Source organism: Haemorhous mexicanus, chromosome 5 (genome assembly GCF_027477595.1).
Source record: "Haemorhous mexicanus isolate bHaeMex1 chromosome 5, bHaeMex1.pri, whole genome shotgun sequence".
Lineage (NCBI taxonomy): Eukaryota > Metazoa > Chordata > Aves > Passeriformes > Fringillidae > Haemorhous > Haemorhous mexicanus.
The window spans coordinates 15,251,390-15,273,424 of NC_082345.1; the positions used below are offsets into that span (position 1 = coordinate 15,251,390).

Here is a 22,035-nt window from a genome sequence, read left to right on the forward strand (position 1 = left end):
GCCATTGTTTGTGAATTCAGCATGAGCTCTCATTATTTGTTATATGCACTGGGTACACACAGTGAGTTAATTCAATAGCAAGGGAGGATGGATGACTGCACTCCAGATTAGTCGCTCAGTACACCTCCAGGATTACTAAATTGTTACCTTTTCTTTTTGTTTTCTTCAGTCCCTTTAAATAGGCCGAGAATGCACAGAGGGATGATAAAGTTCGTGGATACCTTCACAGACATTTCCTAAGAGAAAAGGGAACGTGCCTGAACTTCAGAGTCTAAACCACATAGGAAGCTAGAATTAGTTAAGGAAGCCATTTTCTGAAGGAGTTAAGGGACTGAGGCACACTTTCCTGAAAGCAGCTTGGTGTTTTCTGGTGGAAGTGACTGTTGCAGCCAGACAACTGCTCCAGGAAAGTCTGCTTGGACCATTACTGCCTTTTCTTGCAGGAGCAGTGCCAGCTCTACCTGACCTGCCTCCCGTCTGCTCATGTTCCCACAAGGTACCCTAAACTCACCTCTGGCCTCTGACTTCTCTTCTGAGAGCCAAGCACCTTCCCAGTTCCTAACAACACGGTGGAATCTGGTTCTTCATATTTCTTCTAAGATCTCACTTCTGTGGGTAAAAACAGCCTCAAATCCAGGCAAAGAACATGTTTTTGTGACCTCCATATACTCATGCAAATCCCTGCAATACTTCTTCAGCTGTGGCACCTGGTCTCCCACTGATCATATCAAATTAAACTGATTCTTGCAATTTTTAATGAAATTCATCCATAACCTGGTACAGACACTTGAAGCTTACATTGGTTCAATAAATTAGGAAGAGGAGGTATAACAAGCCATGGAACCTGCAGAAAATATATGCAGAGATTACCAGTCAAAGAGGAAGGGAAGTCTTTAGTCAGTATTCCTGAGGCAAAAGCATTAAGGTATATATTATACCACGTATATATCATACTATGTGCAATAATGAGATGGCACAGCTTGCTGGCAAGTCACATTACAAACACACACATTAAGAACAGCTGTCTCAGTTTTTTGGAGCACTCATCTCTCCCTGGATGTTTTCACTAACCAGCACCAATCCAAAACCTGTAATCCTTGTAAATTACCACTATTTGCTAAATTAGAGATTATCATATTCAAAATATGTTCTTTCCTAGCTATGACAGGCCCTATGTCCTACAAAAGCTGCTTGCATATTACAACAGTGCAAATAGGAAGAAAAGATTGGAAATCCAATTGTTTAAATCCTGATTCAAATGAGGCTGAGGAAGCCACAGCAATAAATCACCTCAAAGCACAAAATACACTTTTATGGAAAACCCAGGTGGGTAAAGCAGCAGGAGAGAGTATGAAAATAGATCCTTCCTGGTGCCCCCCAAAGAGGAAATTTATACAATAGGCAGATAGGGTCTAATGTTTACACAGGTACTGGAGCATGATGTGCTCCAGCTAAGCCCAACCGCTATTTAAAATGCCCAGTGACTGTTTGTGTTAAAAGGACTCTGATTGTCCTTTTAACAATTTCTCTGATGGGGGACAGGAAGAGAACAGTAACATCATTTACATTTCCCTCTCCTCTGCATCCCTTCCTGAAGGAAGAGTTCAGTAGACAGCAGCAGAAGAAAGACATATTATTAATAATAAATGAAATTCCTCACTGCCTCAACAGCTTGGCCTGCAGCAGAATCTTTCCAGAGGATGTTTAAAACCAAAGAGCATCAGCATTTTTCAGCAGATATACCATTATCAGCCTGGTTCTCTATTCCAAGGATAAAGAAAGACTATTCCCAATATTGGAGCTGTCTTGGGAGCACTGATAAATGTCATTCTTCCTGCAGTGGCTCAGTCATGAGAGTGGATGTCAGGGAACAGGACACTTTGGGGCTGCCACCAGATCTCATTTGTCTGAGCCCCAGATATCCTCTTGATATAGGAGAAATAAGAATTAGAGCTGCCCTGAAAGCTTATGAAGCCTAAAAGAAACCTTGGGTGGAACAGATGCTGTTTGCAAGAAAATGCCTATTTATGTATAAATGTTGGGCTGTTTGTAATAAAAAAAATCACACAAGCCAGATTTTTTATTATTATTACTATTTTTCATTTTTGGCAATGAAAATCCAAAGCTTTTCAATGAAGCCAAATGGAAAAATAAAAACTATCTTCCTTCCCTAAAACCTTATCGTAGTTTTGTGGAATAAAGAATTGACAATGATAGGAAAGTAAGTCTTTGACTAACCCTAATGAATCTTATTGTTCATAGAGAAACACTTTGGCTGAAAGGCAGCATTTAAGAGCCAAATGCTGCCATGGATCAGCTCCCTCTTGATAGCACAGCTATGCTGAAGTCGTGGTCCAGCTGACAGCATCCTGACTTTCACAGGTCACACAGGTGCAAACAAGGTCAACTTGTGTTGAAAGCACATTAAAGTCCTCACTGAACTGTTTTTCTCCCACTTACATAGGCAAGTTTAAACTGAGCTGTGACAAGGTTAAATGACTATTTAGCCTGAGCCAGTGACTCAGACATTAAATCAAATGGAGAGCCTCTAGTACCTAAAATCTTTCTTTGTGATGGCCAAGGAAACCATGTGAGTCCCCTCTTTATTAAATATTTGTTCATACACAGTTCTCACTAGCTTCAGTTTCAGGCATAATTTCAGACACTGAAGAGTGAGAAATTTGGGGTTATCTTAACAGACCATTAAAACCAGACCAACATCACCTTTTAAACCATTTTCCTATTCCAACACACCAAAGTAGCCTTACTGAATGAAACTCCACAGCAGCTGCTACAACTACATCCAGTGTTTGCATGTTTGAGCACCCAGCAGCACTGAAAATATATCAGCAGCTTTGAGAAGGAGAAACAAATGGATCTTCAGAACACCAACACATTTATTTCCTAGCATTTTCCCAAAATAGTTCTAATGGATGTGGCGGTTACATACTCTTCCCCCTCAGGGCTTTCATTTGGATTGCCCAGGGTAAATGATTTTGATAATGTTGCCTTGGCTTTCTGTGGTTGGAAATAGAGCTATTATTTCTAAATGGACTTTCTAAACAACAGTGGAGATGAGAGGCCATCAAACAAACATCTGCTGTGAACCTTGGGGATGCTGACTGGAAACGGTGTCAGAGGTGTTGTTTGAATAGGCAGTCAAGAAAATACCCATTTTGATTAATGTGTACAGGCATTAGTATCAATCATCATTTCCTTCCCTGTCCTGGCTTAGGGCAAATTTGGGAGAGAATCCCCAAAAAGGGCTTCTCAAAAAAACAAACCCACACGGCCCCTCCCCCAACCGGTTTGGGAAGAATTCCTCGGAGAGAAGTGGAAAGAACCTGTTTATTTGACAAGCACAGCACCCCCCAGCACACACAATGAACAATACCGGATGACACCACTCTTCCACTGCTCTGAAAAAGATGACAAATTCAGAAAATTCAGAAAAGTCTCTCCTGTGGGTTTGCTCTGTTATCAGTCCCTCCGGTGCTGGGGCAGCTGCTGCAGTCACAAGGTGTAAACTCTCTCTCCGTGTTCCAAATCCCAGTCCGGAGCAGTCAGCAGGTCCAGCGGGGTGGGGGGAACAGTCCAGAAAGGAATTTGGACTGTTTAGCTAAATTAACTAATGGGGGGGGTGGGGGGGAAAAGCAAGAGCAAGCAAAGCAGAAGCGAAGCAGAAGCAAGAGCAAAAAGCAAAAAGCAGGGGCAAGAAGCAAAAAGCAGCAACATGCACTGGTGCTATCTGGATGTCCCGCCGAGTGGCTGATAAGAGGCCAAAACAAAACCTTCACTCCACCAGTCTTAAAGGCACAGAACATAATATCCAGCGTAAATTACACACACACGAATGGGGATAACAGTCACCCTAGGACATTCCCAGAGAAAGACCTTGGAAATGCAGCACTTGAACCTAGATGTAGACACTGCTTTGGACATGTTCATAATGGCTCTTTCAAACCAGAGCTTGCTGGGCTACTTTTCTTGACCTGTCAGGAGAATAGACAATAATGTGAAGTATCCTAAATGCAGCTAATTGCTCTAAACTGTATCTACACACAGAACAGAAATACAAGATATTTCTCCTTCCCAGTAGAAATCAGCTACAGGAACAATTTATACAGGGGAGAGAAAAGGGTTGGTCATTTGATATAAATCAGTTCCCTTTGGTGTTTGCAAAACAGAACAAGATCACAACCGCAAGCAGACTGAAATTGCAGCTGAATAAATTTATAGCCTTGTTTTCATTAGTTTTAAAAATAGATTGTAACATCTAAAAGCAATCAACTGATGGTTTTGGTCCACTTCTGCCTAATCAGTGCTTCAATTGATTCGTCTCCTAAAAATACTTGAAATGGAAACTGTCAGATGCTAACAATCTGCCATTAGATAATATGCAATCAGTGATTATGGGCAGCAATGAAGCTCCTTAATTCAATGACTACACACCACCTACTTTCCCATTTTGCTGACAGAAGATCCAGCTGTTTCTGGTTCGTATCAATGCTCTTCAAAGATTGGCAAGTATAGTTACAAGACTAAAAATAGGAGTATTCTGCATCCCACATCAGTCACCCTTTTGCAGCAAAAGAATTTCAGAAAGTTCTTGACTAGACCAGAAAGAATGGGACTTATTTTTAATAACCACTAGACAGTCACACTGGTAATAACTGGGATATATTTTCTCCTAGTAACAAAAAATGACAACATTACTGGTGACTGAGTTGGCTCTTGAGCTGCTTTGCTTCCAATAAAATTATCCTATACAGGGAAACTTTTATCCTGCTGCATCAGTCTTCGAGCCAATACCCGCCTGTAAAGTGTCTTAGGATTTAGTCCCAGGAGACAAACAGTTCAGCTGTTTTCTCATCACTGTGCCACAGCTTCTTCCGTGAGGTTATGTTCACTGTAAATGTTTAAACTAATAAAGTATATGGGAAACTCAGATCAGAGAGGGCAGATTCACCTTGAGTGATGCTGGGATCTGCGCCTTTCTTGATGTGAAAGGTGGTGACATATACCACATCAAACTCAGGCAATATTCCAGTGACTAAAGACTGATCCCACCCATGGATCTCACTGGTGGGACTGGGAAAAAAGGAGATAGTGCATACAGGTGCCAGAATGATTGTGCACTAAAATCAAGTACTCCTGCTTTGAGGATAAAGAACATTATTAACTTTAAAATGCTGCAAAAACTGTTTGCAAACCATTGAATTCCAAGAACTGAAGACTTTTATCCATGGTGTGTGCATGACAATGTTGAACACTGTCTCAACTCGAGGAACTTTTCTTTAATCACCTTTATTTTTAGATGTCTGTAAATACAGGTGCCTTGAAGCAGTGACTGTGATTATTTTATGCATTTATTCTGGGTTTGTTCCATATGCTGAGCTCCATTGGTGCGTGTGCTCCTAAGTCCCCAAAGCTGTCAGCTTTCCTGGGGGGCAGATTTACAGTCTGTGCTGTGCCCAAGTCCTTCCCTCTCCTCCTCCCAGGCCTGCCATGCTGCCAAGGCAGCAAGGAAGCAGTGTGGAAAGCTGTGATGTGTTTTGGGGTGGGGACATCTCCTCACATCCTCCCAGCCACCTCACTGCCATGAACAGAGACCAGAAGGGCTGCAGTCTAGCCCGAGGTACTTTATCTGACTTGTGTCTAATAAATGCCACAGTCCCAACAGCAAATTCTTGCTGAGAACTATTTATGGTCAATTCACAGCCTGAAGAATAAATGCCATTACAGAATTAAAATGCTTTTGAATTACAAAGCTGAAGAAATTGTGTTCTGCTTTCAGGGAGACTGCACTAAAAAAAGATGTTGCCTTCATCACAAGGCCTTTACTTGCAAACTCTTTCAAGGGGAGGAAGCAAAAAAAACTCCAGCATTGCCCCCAGAGATCTGCTACAGGGTCTGCCAGGTCAGCAGGGTCCATAAGACCCCTCAGAGACTGCCCAGGAGCATGAAACTTCCCAGAACTTACTTCTCCCTAGATCTGGCCTCAGTCACTTCTGTGCTGTTTGGTTTTCTCTTGTGGTTGGTTTTCTTTCCTTCATCCCTGTTGGGTGTGGATTTACTACAAGGGGCAAATAGTACTGAGCAAGGAATGCACCCCGAAATAAAAAAGAATCAATTCAGAATGCATTTCAGTCTACCTGAGCACAAGTCACAGGTATGGATTATATTTCCTGTTAAGTCTAGCATTTGTTTGCTCGTTGTGTGCACACTGGCACTCAGAGGGCTAACAGGACTTACTTTCCAGTCTCTGTGCCAAGGACTAAGAGGCACAGAAGTATGGGAGAAGCCATCAAAGAAACTGGGCTGTCCCAAACATGGCAGTGTCAACTCACAGACATTGGTGTAGCTCAAGGCTATGGTAAAAACAGAGTTGAAATTACTGAATTTATGCATGGCATGGCAAGAAGGCTGTCCCCACAGATAGGTTCTATTTTAGGGACAAAGTCCAACCCCCAATGAAGTAAAACCATGTTTACTTGTGCTGGAAGCAGATGAATTCTCAGCACTGGGGCAATCAAATGGGAAATTGGTATCTGCTGAATTTGATTGGAGGCTTGAAGCTGCTTTCCCTCTGCTTCCTTCCTTGCAGACCTTTTATAGCAAAGTCCCTCCATCCTAGGCTCAGGTTCTGCCTAGGTCTAGCCTAGATTGATAATCCAGATCTGACAGGCACCACATTTTCCTCCCTTCCAGCCTCATCTGGAGCCTTTACACAGAACCCAATAAAACTCTGTGTGCTCATTAATTAGACTTTGCTCAAATGAGATTTTCCTCAATTATTAAACCTCTTTCCCTTTGCCCCTTCCCCATTTGATTCCATTCTATCTTTATGCTCTAGGGAGATTTTCAGAGGTCTTGTTGTGAGGATTACAAAAGCAATAAGCAGATTAGGGAAAAGCAGCTTTTTGGTGTACCCATCATAATACAAATTAGGATTACTTAAAATTTCATTCCCTTATCAGTTATTGCTGTGTGTATGCTGAGGTACTTTGAGGTCTCTAAATAAACTGAGAGGGCAAAGGTAACTGAATTATTTTAACTGGCACATTAAGGAACACACTTGCCAAAGAAAAGATCATGTCTACAATGCTGCTTATTAGCAAAGTTCATCTTATTTTTCAAAGAAACAATGGAAAAAGGAGTGATCTTGTGCAGAAGGACACAGGACTTCTGCAGGTGGAATTTATCTGTCTGTGAAAAGAGGACTGTGCCTGACTTTGAAGACTCTCTGGTTTCTTTAGGTTTCAAACTCTTCAAAGCAAGGAGTGCCTTCTCACCTAGCCCAGCAGAGTGAAAGTCTGAGCTTGATGAAGAAAATGTTCATCGTGCTAATTAAGAATAATATTGTTTAATATTTCTCCCATTATCTGTTGGGAAATTTACTTCATGCATTCACTTCATAGTGAATCTAATTTAAAGTAAAAATTCACCACCCTATCACCAGGAAGTCCAAAGAATGCAAAACTGGGTATTTTACTTTAGTTTCTTCCACTTTTGCCTTTGTGGCCCCTGCAGTTTTCAGGTTCCCAGACCTACCAAAGGATAGACCAGGTACTCAGGGAGCAGAACTTGCTCTGGTAGGCAGCAGTTCCTCTGACTTCAGGCATTCCCGTAGCTTCTAGACAGCTGCAGAAACAGAGGGGTAAAATTAAACATTGATTGCTCTATCATGAAATAAATATATGCTCTGGCATTTGATTGCCAGCAGAAGTGGTCAGGCAGTTATTTATACCCCTGAGAACATCAATAACAAGGTGCAGTGCACTGCAATAGGGGTTTGTTAATGAATTGATGAAAAGAGCTATTTTTAGATTGTGAATAGGTCTGAGGAAGCAAGCTCTAAAACTCTCAAAGAGCAAACAAAATTCACTGTGTTCAGGTTTACCAGCACTGAAAGCCATTCCCCTGCCTTCTGATAAAAACAGACCAGTGTAAATGTCAAGCCAAGCCAGTGATGCCCTCTGACTTCTCTGAAAATGCCTCGATTCTTTCAAAAGAGCACTGGGAGAATAGACTGAATGGCTAACTGGGAGATTGTGCCCTCTGGAAAATCCCAGAGATGGTGCTGAAATTGCTGAACTTCCCCACAGGCAGGATGAGCAGAGACCCTGGGATCTGCACAACAACAGCTCTGCCTCCTCCAACACCACAGCAGGGCCCTTCCCCCCACCTAGGGCTTTGGGAAGGAGAGGAATAAGGAAATCCTCCTCTTTGGCTTTTTCCCCCTTGAAACCTGAGCTGATAATTTTAAGTGTATGTTCATGTTTTCCCTCCTTTTCCTCTCCACCTCCGGTTCCCAAGAGCATAGGTGCTAGCAAGGAGCAGCTGCTGAAAACCACACTGCCCTGACCTAGGGAAGGTTTTTGGGTTGGGAGAGTCAGAATCCATAACCCCTGTCCTGACACCCACCCTCAGAGGCTGCTGCACTTTTTAAAGCCCCTCTCTGTGGGAGGCAGCACCTGGTCTCTGGATAAGGCTCACAAATGACTGTAATTCTGTTTGTGCATCCCTGTGTTCCATAACCTTGCAGCTCATGCTGCCTCGTTTCCCCATGCTGGGAAGGGATGGGAGGTGTTCCTAGGTGAGCCTGGAGACAGCACTGCACACCTGTGGGGCACCTGGATAAAATATCCCCAGGCAGATATGGGTTTTCAATATAAAAATATATAGAGAGCACACACACCTATGTCTTTTAATAGACACACATCTCTTCCCCTGGCAAGGTGTTTAAGGTTTTACATAACAAGTCAGTAATAAGAACATTAAAATATACTATAATTCAGGCTATTAGAAAGGCTGACTGGGACATTTCCACCCCTGCAGATTTTTCAAGCCTTGCTGAGGACTGCAAGGCTGCCTGATGGTGTTTTTAGCAACCGAGACAGGCACCTCATGGTCCTTTCTTTGCAAACTGGCTCAGGATCTCTTCCTGCTCTCAGTGACAGCAACGGGGGTGCAGCCAGGCTGGAGGAGCCTCCCATCACACCCTGCAGACATGACTTAATTCTTTCCCGCTGAAAACTCCTGCAGGTTAAGTCTTCCCGATGCCAGGAATTCTCAGCTGAACATCAACACAGAAATAACCACGTCCTCTCCATCCCCGCGGTGAACTCGGGCAGATTTGTTGTTGGTTGCTAAAGGCAACTCCTTCTGATTGATGGTTTCCAGGAACTTTCCACCAGCAGGGTGAGGCCGGGGCTATCGTCTTGCCAGGGCTCTGCAGACAGGCAGAGGCTATAGGAGAAAAAGAGGGAAACTGGAAGACCATAAAGGTACCAGAAGTCGTTCAGATTTCTGCCTGTCTGTGGATTGTAACCACAGCAGCAGCAGCAAAGGCTCTCTGTGGGAGTTTGTAAGTGATACCAGTTGCCCGCTGTACAAAATAAAGTAAGAACAAAACAAAAAAGTTCGTAAAACTCTTTCAGATCCGTCTACATTAAACTCCCTGCTCACTTTCTCATACTAAAGTAATCTTGGTGAAACAAATCTCTTTTTAAATATTTATCAGAAGAAAAGGGAAGCAGTCTGAAAGAGATTTGCACAAAAGCTGTTTATCAGTCCCGGGCGTGCGAGCCGATCTATCAGCCCTGCCGTGACTGGGAGCAGTTTCCTCTGCCTGGCTCATATACTTCAGAAGATATGGAAGCATTTCTGTGTGCACTTGAAACGTTATTCTCCAGATTTATTCTTCTAGTATTTTTCTCTAACATGCTTATTTGTCTTTTTTAAGGCCTGCTTTACATTAGGTAGTCTCTTTGTGTTCCCTGCAGATGAAAAGCACATGCATTTCCACTCCTCCCTCATTATAATGCTGCTTTCTGAAGAAAAGCATCTCATGTGCTCTAAAAAACTATTGTTATTATAAAGTTTTTAAAAACCTGCTGATGACTCATTGGGAAATAGTTAACAACATTATTTTCCCAGTTTTGCCTTATACCCATTCATTCCAAGATCTTTCTGCCAAATCCCCTTCTTGTAGCTGGGGCTGACAGCTCTATTGTTAAGATTGTTCAAGTACATTTACCAAACATTAGATATTTTAGCTAAAATTTCCATGCTGAATATTTACCTAAACCTGAACTACATGGGAAAATCTTAGCCAGAAGTTTCTCTAATCTCTAAGACCAGGGCTAGGTTGTATTTTGCCTTGTCAAAATACTCTGGTAACCTTTTTCGGAGAGGCTTCAACGCCCTTAGCCTTTGGAAAAGGAACATGAAATTTGCCTTTGTGAAAGCTTGCCCCAATTTAACAGCATTAGGGAGCTTTGAAAAACTGCAGGCACCATTTGGCCAGATCCAGAGGCCACAGCATTCTGACCTGCTGAGTTTGTTGAAGGGCTCTGGGATAAGAGAATGGGAAGGTCTTTTCCTGGCTCCTTCTCCTGTCTCAGCCCCCTCAGCATCACTTCTCTCTCTTACAAGGCCCCTTCACACACCTCATTTATGTCACAGTAAAGGACTGGATGAGCTCTGTGGCAGCAGACAGAAGTAGGTCCAAGGGATAGAAGGCAGGGGGTTGGAAGAAGATTTTTAACACAAACCATTCCATGATACTGTGATTCCTGCTCCTCTAGGCCCTGGACAGGGCATCAAAGCAAACAGCAAGCCCTCCTTCCCTCCTGCTTTCCCAGGATTTCTCTCCTCCTGAACCACATGAAGAAGGAAGCCACCAGAACTGTACAGCAGTGTGAGGAGCTAGATAAGGAAAAAGAAAAGGAGATTAGGTTGTGAGACAATACCTGAGGCAGAGAATGGAGACTTGAGGTTTACAGAGGCTGCCTTGGGTGTGGAGAGGGAAGATGGGCATGACATGGTCGTCAGGATGTGGCCCCTGGGACCTCCCTGTGGTTTGCAAAACCCACCCAAGGTGATGGGAGAACCCACTGACAGCACTTGGCTGAATAACATCCCAAGAATGAAAAGGGGAAGCTGGAAAGACCAAGCTTCAAAGAGGGAGGCAGAAAACTGGTCACAAGAACACATTCCTCTCTGGAGCCTGGAGAGGAAATCAGGAGTCCACTGCTTTTCTGCTGTCAGCAAATACCTGCTCCAATGTGCATCCTGCCTTGCCAGTGGCAAGTTCACAGGAATCACTGATATTCCATAAGCACAAAGAGCAGAGCTTCAGAAGAAGAGGGGGTCACCCTCCTGCTGCTGATGTTCTATTTGCAGGACTTGGAAGGGCAGAGGAGATGCTAATCCAGTATAAAAACAGGTACCTGAAACTCAGAAAACTCCTGTTCTGAATATAGATAATCTTGATTCATGTTCCTTATGCATATAACAAGGGTCACCAGAGTAATGGCTTTTTATTTCTGTCCTTGTGACCCTCAGCACACACACAATGGGTGTGCAACAGGGACCTGTTTGCTCAGGTTTAAACCTATTTAATGAGGCCATTGCTTTTCTACAGCAAAAAAAAAAGTACAAGGTCATGGAAGTAAAGACATGTTCAGAGTGGCTCAGAGAACAAGGGACCAGAGAAAGGTTTCAATGACAGTGTAGCTTTTCCTGGCACTTAAAAAAAATTGTCTTTTCAGACTAGAAATATCTTTTATAATGTTAATGCTCCGTCACACCATTGTCTCATACCACCCTATAAGCAATACCCAAAGGTTTAAAAGCAAATTGGACCCCAAATCTGCCATATTGGCTGCATGTTCCCAACATTTCCCTTCATTTAGCAGCCATGAAAGGCTGTTTGAACTAAGCCATGGTACCAGCCACTGAAACAAATGAACAGATGAAACAGTGCTCAGGTTCCTGCAGTTCTGCTTACTCTGCAACATTTCAGCTGTGAATGCCTCAGCATGGCTGTAGACCACAACAATTAAATCACTTTCAAAACTGACCAGAATGGTGAAAATCAAAAGGCAGACCTGATCTGAGCAAGCCCAGCTAACTTCATATAGTCTACCAAGCACTTTCCAAGAAGGAGCAATGTTGGATCCTTCCTTATTTGGAGGTGATTTTAGCCTGTGATTCAGAATTGGAAGTCTCTGCTTCATTTTATTAATATCTTCAGATATTTAACCTTGGAGAAATCTGTTTTTTCAGACTGTAACAATTAACAATTCCTTCCCAATGCCAAAATGTATCTGTAAGCTTGTCTTTCTGCCCACCAAACCAGACATCAAACCAAACAAAAGAGAGTTGCCCAAACCTTTAGAAAAACAGCCATGTCAGGTTCTTCAGGTCAGCCCTTGGTGAGTTTGGGGCTGAGGGAGAAATCTGACCTGATACACAGAAGAACCTCAAGTTTTTTTGAGTACAGGCTTCAGGCTGGATGTAGCTTTATTAAACACCTATACACTGCCCCTCACTTGTTTCCAAATTCTCCCCACACGTCATTCTGTCATTCTGTGTCAGAAAGAGCCTTAAGCTTTCCCAAGTCATTAAAATCCTGTTACTTCCCTGGCCTCAGGCATGACTGCAGCTGTAAGGATGGTGACAGTGCCCCAGTCGTGGTCAGGCCTGGTGTCCCAGTGTCCCTGGCCATGGTGCAGGGACAACCCTTGGCCTGTGATTTTCAGTTCCCATCGTACCCAGCTGGGATATCCTGCAACTTGGAAGAGATTACTGTGGTGTTCTGCCTCTTTGCATCACACAGCTCATCATCACTTCCAGCTGCTGCTCTTTACAGTCCTGCAGTGACTATTTCTCTTACAACCACGTCAAGCACAGATCTTTCACCCCAAATCCCTTCCTCCATTGTCTCCCATTACCTGCTGGGCCTCACCAAGGCTAACACCTTCTCCCTGCACTGCCCCCCTTCACCACACAGCTCACCAAGTCCCTCCTTCCCATTTTTCTCAGCAGCCCCTTGCCTGCCCAAAGCCTTTCCCAAACTGTGTTTTATAGGCTAATATATCATGCTGCAGCTATAATATGCAGAGTAGCATTTCACTGCATAATTCCAGGACTGGACACATTCATCTCTTCCCCAGTCACAGCTCAGAAAGCTGCTCTGAACAGATGATTAGTGAGTCAAGAAGCTTATTAGAAGACAAACAACACACCAAGGTAAAAGCCATAAACACAAAGCAAATGGCCGTGGTTCCTTCTGGTGCCAAGAGGAATATGACCTTTAAAGCTGTGTTTGATGGCCTGGTCCTGGCTCTCTGTGCTCTCCTCAGGTTGTCATTCTTGTAGGCTTCAATACAGAGCAGAGTTCAGGTTTTCCATAATGTCCCTGAAGACAGTGTGGATCTGCACCTCAATCTGCACAGGTCACTTGAGGGATCTCATCCAGCTGGGATTTCTGCTTGTTATAGATGGATAATGAGATTATTGGCTCCCACAATTAAAAGATAACTATTGTGTGAATATTAAGAAAAACTTTAGTGATGTACAGTGATGTTATTGTAATTTAGATGTCCTCTGTTCTCCCCATAGTTCCCTTTCCCCCCTGTATTGTTGCCATCAGACAGCCAGGGCTGTCTAGGACAGGTACAAAGACAGCTGCACATGTGTCCCTTGCATGGGGCAGTTGGGAATGGAAAAGCTCAGGGGGTGCTTAGGAGGTGCAGCATGACAACACCTGACCTCCAATCCAGTTACAAGAAAGCAATCTCCACAGATAAATGGGAAAGAAGAGCTGACTGACAGATCTTGGGAGGGCTGGGCTGGCTGATGCAACGCCCAGGGGTATAAAAGATGGAGCATCCAGCTTGAATATGAACCAGCCACATGGTATCCATGAGGACAGTTCCCAGTGCTGCAGCTTTTTCCTTATGTAGTCCTTTTGTTGTATTTCTGTCAAGGTTTAATAAACCTTTTTAAATTTTCAAAGTGAACAGTTGTTTCTCACATGCTTCAGATGCATTTTTAGAGGGCTTTAGCCACAAACCATGGGAGGCAGGGTACGGAGGGGAGGGGGCACCTGACCAGGCCACAGTGGGAAGAGTGGGGTCATGGCAGTAAGTGGTATGCTAATAGGACTGTCCTATATTTTGTTAAGTTTCCAGTTCTTGTTTGCAGTTGGCTCAATGTCCAGTTCATAGAAGGGCTTCTCCTGAGTGCACGTTGTGATTGGACCTCTTGCCCCTATACCTGGCTGTGTGTGCCCCGCCCAGAAGTCTTTGGAATCTAGTCTCTGTAGCCTGCTGTAATCTGTTATTTTTGTTATTAAAGTTTTTATTTTCTGGGCTATTCCACTCTTCCTGTTCCTCATTTATTAGCCAGCTCCTCCCAGCCAAGCTGAATTGGGAGATCACAGCTCCAAAGCTCTGTAGTCACTCTGTAATGTAATAATGTCATGTTCTGATGGTCCTAGAAAGAATGCTTCCTCAGGTTTTCCAAGGTATTCAGTAGGAAGCAAGTGTGGAGAGTGTCTCCTCCCCCCCATATGTTAACATAGAATTTTGGTGTTAACATGGGGCTCATACAGTGCACAGAGGACCAGCACAAGGTGTGCACTATCAGGAATACATCATTACCAACACCAAACATTCAAAAGTTGTAAGCTAGAGCTCAAACCATTATGCAATTGGCACTCAAAAAAGAAAATTCAACACGAAATATATAAAGTTGATGCTTTTCAACTTTATCTAACCACAAGAACCAGACCCTGACTTTTGTATAATAGTTTGCATGATGCCAGGACTAAGGGCTCTAGAGAAAACAACAACTATTTTGAGATATGTCAAAGTTACAGTTTTTAACCTGCAATCTGTGTGTTCATAGAGAGTTTTTAAGGGGTCTGCAGAGGGTAACTAAGAAAAGCAAACCTATTTTCTGCAGTATTAAATCACTATACAGGAACTGACACTTCCACTGGAAAAAGAAAGGTTTTAAGGTGCTGCAAATTGTAAAAGGTTGAAAAACATGTTTCTGCTGATTCTGACTGCAGCTTTCAATTATTCAAGTGTGCAAGGCCCCCAGTTCTACTGAAGTTAACTGGGATTTGTTCTAAATCCCATAGGTACTTTGGAAAGTTCAAACCAGAGTTTTTTGAATGAATGGTTCCAACTGTGTACAATGTGTAGAACTCTGGTTTTTCCTTTTTTTTTTTTTTTTTCCCAGTGGAGGTGTAAGTCCCTGTGTATAGAATTAAGACCTATGTATAGCAAGGCAGCATTTTTTGATTACATTCTGCAGCCCCTTTCCTGACAGTCCCTGAGCCCTGGCATTTCCACATAGGCTGCCTGAGCTTTTATAGTGATTTGCTCCTGTACTTAGCTAATATTTCTGGGAGGGATTTCAGGGATCTTTTTTGGCTTGGGAGTAGTTAGTTAAACTGTCAAGGAAATGATGAATGGAATCTGCACCCATGTGTTACCACAAAGATGCCTCGCAGACATTTCCTCAGATCTCAAGGCATCTGGTTGGGGCTTTCTTACGTCATCAAATACAATAGAAGAATAGTAATGATTAGCAGTTGTATAACAGCAGCACATTTCCCCAAGTTCTTTTTGCTTGGATGTTTATAAAGCTCTGCTGGAAGAGAAACAATAGTTCAAATAGGAAAACTAGGGAAGAGGCAAAGTTCCTTGCTTAAGACACAAATCCATCTTAAGTAAGTGCCTAACACACAATTCAGATTCTGTGCTCAGATCAAAACTTCCCACTGAAGGCAGTTTTTTTTTTTTTTAATGAGAAAAAGAGATTTTAGTTTCAAAACCTGAAGATTTCTTGACAGTAGCACTGGAAAAAAACCACATTCAGTTCCTTTAGAAGCTGTCTTACAATTCAGAAATTATGTGTATTAACTTTCCTGGGTGTCTTTCTCACATTAAAAGTTGCTCAAACTAGAAAATGAGCACGAAGAACAATAAGGCTCATCCTTAAAAAAGAAAAAGAAAATTAAAAAACTTAAACTGTGCAAAAGGAAAACAAGTGATTCCTGAATTCCAACGATTTCTTGGTGTTCCAGTTTTGCTTAAGGCTAAGTCACTCCTTTCAAAGAAACATCCACAGGAAGGGCAAGGTTGTTCATGCTCTGAGTCAGGATTTGTCACAGTGTTCCTGGGCGAGGTGCCCAAATCCTGCCTCCCTGCCCCTGCTGCTCCTGGGCAGGGCAGGAGGAGGCTTTGTGTCCCTGTGGTGTGGGATGATGGAGCCTCCAGTAGATCTTGCATGAAAATGCCTTTGCTCTGGCCTCTGGAACAAGCCTTTCCTGCCCCATGGCATTCCAGCTCTCAGTTCTCAGCGATGCCTCCTTGTGATTAGGGTAAAAGCAGATCACATTTGAGATTCTCCGGCCCTCTCAGGGGTTAAAAACAGAGAATATTTGGGGAAAAGTTTTGTGCTGATGGTGCCTGTTAGGAGCCAAAGATCTGGAAATGATTTCTGATCTCAAAACAGGAGACATCAAGTAGGGCACTTAATGCTGAACTTTGAGGGTGTTTTTCTTCAATCCTGGGACTGGCTTAGAATTGCAATAATTAACAAAATAATTTCAGCATAAAGTGTGGGGTTTTTATACTCCTTTTATGTCCCTGTAGCCCAGTTTGGCATCCACAGGAGGGAAATCCTTGCACACATTTCCTGCCCATGAAAGAAACTCGCCCCGCACTGCAATGCCGTCCCTGCATCCCTGCCAGCCTCCACTGCCAGCCCCAGCCCGTCCGTGCATCCCTGCCAGCCTCCACTGCCAGCCCCAGCCCCAAGCCAGGCATTGCCAGGAGCTGCCCTGCTTACAGAGGCCAAGTCCAAGCCCAGAGCCACTTCCAGGGCCTCTCACGCTGCCTCTGCTCTTTCCTCCCACTCTTAGCCATGGGTTTTCCATCCTGGTTTGCTGCAGCAACCTCTGCAATTTAGCTTTGATTCCCACTGAGATTTTTTTCCCTTCCTTTTAGTGAACCTCTCTACTCTGAGTTTCTCAGCGACCTGCAGGAATAACCCCAGCCTGCTGAGCAAGGCTGAGGGATCAGACTTGCTCCAGTTCACATCTGCCACCCTGTCCCTTTGCTGATGCTGGTGCTCCCCAGAGCGTTGTTCCTGCAGCGCTGGTTACACTGAAGCATCTCTCTCCCCAGCCAAGCTTTCAGCCTCAGTGGCTCATCCCCCCTCTGATGGAGTTTGTGTAGCCTTCACGTTTGACTTCTGAAATTGCTGCTCACGTGTTTTTCTTGCTGATATCACATGGGCTGGGAACATCACCACCCTCCCTCCACCACAGGTGCTCTGGGCACTTTTGTATCCCCACGGGGTCATTTTAGCTGCAAAGTTCTACACAGAGATAACTTAGGAAAGGGTTATTTACACTGCAAACCCTCCCCAGGTATCCTGGCAGGCGGGGTGCTTCCCGGCAGGATGGGGCATCCACCCAGGCTTTTTGCACGTTTTTTGTGATTGTGAAAGCTCTTCCACAGAGGAGCTTTTTATTTGCACATGGCTGGACAGCACTTGGCACATGCTAAGTGGCGTTATGGCCGCTCCTGTGATGTGCTGCACTGCTCCCAGTAAATAAGATTTGATGTGTTTCATTTTTTTCCTGCTGTACGCTCCACTGCTGTGTCTCTCCACACCACCTTCCCAAAGGATTATTGCTACAGCACTGCACCCCCTGTCCTGGGGAACAGGCAGCTCCATTAACGCAGCTGTCTCACTGTGTGCTGTTATCAGCTTGGCTCATCACAGCAAGACCTCTACAGCCTCCCTGGAATTTCTGGCAGATACTATCACTTCCCAGGTATGATACATTACCCTTTAATAAATTATTATGTGCCTAACTTTAATGACCCAGGAAAAAGTAATCTTTAAATTGATGGTATCCTTTTTAAAGAATTTAAGCAAAGATAAGTCTTATGTAAATTGCTCAGTGTGTTAGTTATATCCACCTTGAAATGACTGAACAGGCAGCCTTCAGCTTGTGGGAGATTGACATTTTTTAAAGACACAGCATACAGAACAACAGTTCCAACCTTTCCCTTCCATTGCTCCTTACACCATCAGGGGTGTTTGGGTCCACATCCCCTCTCTGGGCTATTTCGCTGCTGCGTAATTAAAAAAATGTAATTCTGCAGTAATGTACTGTAAATTCACTCACTGCTGCACAAACAGCTCTGCCCATTTCAGAGCCATAAAACTGCCCTCAGTCCCAGCGTGGGACTCACATGAGCCCTGCTCCTGGCACAGTCTGGCCCTGACTGTGCAGGAAGCTCATTACAGATCCCATTCCATGTACCCACGTAAATTTGTCAACCAGTAACTGGCAGAACGGTGCTTCGGGAGCAGAGCATTCACTCACTGCGTTGTTGAGCTCGCTGGAGCCTATGAAGGAGTTTAATTTTTCATACCCTTCATTAAAAGAGACCACAGGGAGGACAAATGAGGAGGGAGAGCCATAAATACATTACAGATGTGTGGAGTTTTCTTTGGGGGCTCGAGTCAGAAGTGCTCTGGCTGGAGCTGTGTGGCACTGAGGCGTGGCTGTGGCACACAGGGTTTCTCCTGTGGCACAGAGGCAAGGGCACACAGTGTGCAGGCCCCAGGCAGATGCCAAGGGCACCTGGTTTTGCCCACAGACTTTTCCAGTGCCAGAGGAAAGCAGGGATTTTCTCTCAACAGCTTTGAAAACTAAGGCTGGTCTGGGGGATTTCTGTGTCTGCACAAATTAGGAAGATGGAAACAGGTAAATGCACTTGGCAGGAAGCACGGGGTTTTGCTGACACTCCAGGAGTTTTCTCATACAGTACTGAGTGAAAGCCATTTCCATCACATTCCCAGGTGATGGCCTGGATTAGCCTGCCTGCGTGTAACAAAGCAAATCACGGCTTGGGCTCTGAACCCACTGCCAAGCCCTGAAGAAAGAGGAGAGAAGGTGAAATTGGCCCCTTCATTTGCTGATGGGCAGTGAGATAACCACACCAAGCCCTCAGAAATGACTGTCGGTGTCACACGTTGAGCAGGGGACTCTCAGTTCAGGCCACCCCTCCACATCCCTCATCCCCTTGGCTTTTCTCTCCTGAATTTACACCACAGACCCCTGACCTCTGCTCCTCTTTGGGCCCGTGCCAGGCACAGATGTTCGTCCCGATGGTCAATCCCCCCATGGGCTGTACCTGCTCCAGTGGATCAGGGGAATGACCCCCAGGACACCCACAGGGACAGCAGCCCTGCCCCTGAGCATCCCCTCTGGCTGCGGTCTGTCTGGGCAGGCACTTCCCACGGGATGATCAGCACCAGCACTCTTTCACCCACATGGAAAGTAAATACTCACCCTGAGAAAACAAATCCAAAAGGAATACTTGCTCAGATTTGAGACATGCCCTCCCTCAGTGGAAGTTCATAGTACCACAAATTAAATGAGACTCATCTGAGAACTCTTTTTTTTTTCATGGAAGAGATGCCAGGCTAGTCTTGAGGGTACTGGGTCTTGTGGGCACCTACAAATTGCTTTCACAAGATGGGGAGGCAATGGGTTTAAAAAAAAAAAACCAAAACCATCCCGGATACTTCATGATAGCCCTTCTGAATTAAAGAACTGTTTTTTTAAAGCATTCGGCTTTGTAATTTTTTTCAAGGTTATTATTACTTTGAAGTTTATAAACACTTAATACGGAAAAGAGAAAAACAGCCCTCATTTATCTCAGAATTATTTAGATCCCCGTTTTCATGATGAGAGTCTTTGGCATGGCTTTTGGAAGATGAAATATTCACAAAGTGCAAGGAATAAAGAGGTGCGTGACTTTGGCAAACTTTCTCTAAAAGCAATGGGAACATTGTTTTAGGAAGGGTGCCTTTGGATGAAAGAAAAACAAAAAGAAATTATGATGAAAGAAAACAAAAGCAGCTTCACAGCAGGATTGAACTGGCAAAACCCAAACAGCATCATCTTCTTAACCCTCTCACTACTAAGAATCAAAATTCTCTCTAAACCAAATTTTCCTTATAGTCAGCCTGTCCCTCTGTGTTCCAAACAGAAATATCCTGTTATTACCCTCCATTTCTCAGTCTACAGGAACTATTCTTCCTTGACCCAGATGCCTCTGATTTCATTGCCAGCCTCTAAAATATTCACTGGACCATCTGGAACACCATTTCTCACCTGAATGTAGGCAAGAGCCTCTTTTGAATTGGGAGATCTGAGCAGCATCTCTGAGATATGCCTGGATCAGCTGCATTATCTGAGTTCAAAGGGCTTATCATTGCTTTACAAGTGGTGTTTGTAGAGCGCTGATAAACAGAATGATTATCTTATAGCAGCTTGGCACTTCCTTTGTTCCTGTCTTTGGCTGAAAGGGTGGGTAATTAGTTGAGAAACCTTCTTCTGCTACAATAACCTAAAAAGAGAGTCTTATTCAAGACCTGTTTTTCAGCTTCCCTTAGCATTTCAAACCTCACACCTCTGCTGTTTGCACACACAGGTCGTAGAAAACAAATGAAAACTGACCAGGAACAAAAGATCAGTCCATCTCTTTGTTTAGGCATGACACAAACCCGGTGACATGAAAAAGCAAACAAACAGCAGAAGTCAGGGACAGGTCAGAAAAACAAAGAGATTAGAGGCTACTTTGTTATTGCTTGAAAGAATAAAAATTGGCCTAAATCAATTTACTGCGTGTTTTCAGCTTTCCTGCTAGCCTTTTCTTACAGAAAAGCAGCTTGGAGCTGTGATTTTACAGCAGGGAATAAAAATACATCCAATCAGTGTCAGAGGGCTCTGCCTGCATCACTTACACCTCCCGTTCCCACATTTACACTGAAAGTTTTAATGAACAAATTAAATTATGTCTATGTGTTGGAAATTCCTACCGTGCCATGTTAACAGATCCCTTTTACAGCCGAATCCCTCAGAAAAACATCAATAATTTAACAATTTTGCTGGGTTTTGACCAACTACATTTGATGCTAATATTTTTCCTGCCATTTAGCATTACAGCCCTTATTCTGTTTTTACACCACTTTTATTCTCTTTTGAGGAATTGTGCTGGTGGGCTGCCTGACATAAATGATATAATAATAAAAAAATGGTACATCGATAATCAGATTTCAAGGAAATTCACTTACATTGCAGACTACCAGGCAAATGTAGGTACTTAAAAAAACAAACAGAGCCATTCTCTTTAAAGCTATTACTTTCTCTCTTCCTCTGCTTCCTCTAATAAGAAATTAAAATCCATCATGTTCAGGACATTGGAATTCATCATTCTGTTCACTGGAGGGTTGTGCTTCAGGAGTAGTGGGGAAGAAAAATTAAACCAGTGCTCATTTTCACATGGTATACAAAATTAAAGACCAGATCTGCACTGAGTACAAATCATTATAGCTCTTTTTTGAAGCAATGCTGAGAATGTGGCCTTGTACCCAAAATGAAAATGACCCTTCTCCAGGCCATTGTGGTTAGAAGTATGGACATTTTCAGAGGTTTTGCAGTTATATTTTCACATATTAGCACTATATTATGTCTTGGGCAAAAAAATAAATTATTGCAGATCAGAGTTCCCTCGTGGAGTTACAACCAGGAGAAGGTGCCACTCACCTTCAACCACCAGAAGACAGCCCCAGAAAGTTCCCTCCCAGCAGGACTCTGCTCCTCCTTCTAGCAGGAACGCCCAGGGGATCTGTCAGGTGACTTTTCCCCTTTCCTTCCCACAAAGGGACCTTAGACAGCCACCACCACGATGGAATATGAGCAGCAAGAACCCCCACTCTGACATCCTTCTGCAGCTCACAGGTCCTCCCCAGTTACAAAAGATGTGGAGCCCCAAGAAAGGAACTAGCTGGGCCAGACTGGGCTTGGTACTCAGCAAAAGAGCTGCTCTAAAAAAATAACTGCCCTAAAATACTTCCCTAGTGTAGAAAACAGTACACTGTGTTGGGATTATTGTGCAAAATAATTCATCTCATGCAGACTTCTTGCATCTGCAGTTTGGGGCTTGAAGGTTTAGGAACACCCAAGTAGACAAGCAGAATTTCCTAACTCTGGTAGAATTAGAAATAGTGCTTAGAAACCTCTTGAATAGTATTTTAGCATTTCAAATCATGACTGAAACTATAAAACTGACAGCAGGAAGCAACCCTTGCTAACATCCAGCACAAGTTTTCAAAGAGACATTAAAAATACCTGTG

General features: G+C 43.6%; 1 long non-coding RNA gene across 1 annotated transcript; it reads right to left on the reverse strand.

Annotated features, from left to right (window-relative positions):
* Positions 1 to 3,330: 3,330 nt before the first annotated feature.
* On the reverse strand, positions 3,331 to 20,127 carry LOC132327163 (uncharacterized). The gene is made up of 3 exons (XR_009486456.1): positions 20,012 to 20,127; positions 7,555 to 7,644; positions 3,331 to 3,992 (listed from the first exon to the last, which is right to left on the reverse strand). It is a non-coding gene; the product is annotated as an uncharacterized LOC132327163 (long non-coding RNA).
* Positions 20,128 to 22,035: the final 1,908 nt, after the last annotated feature.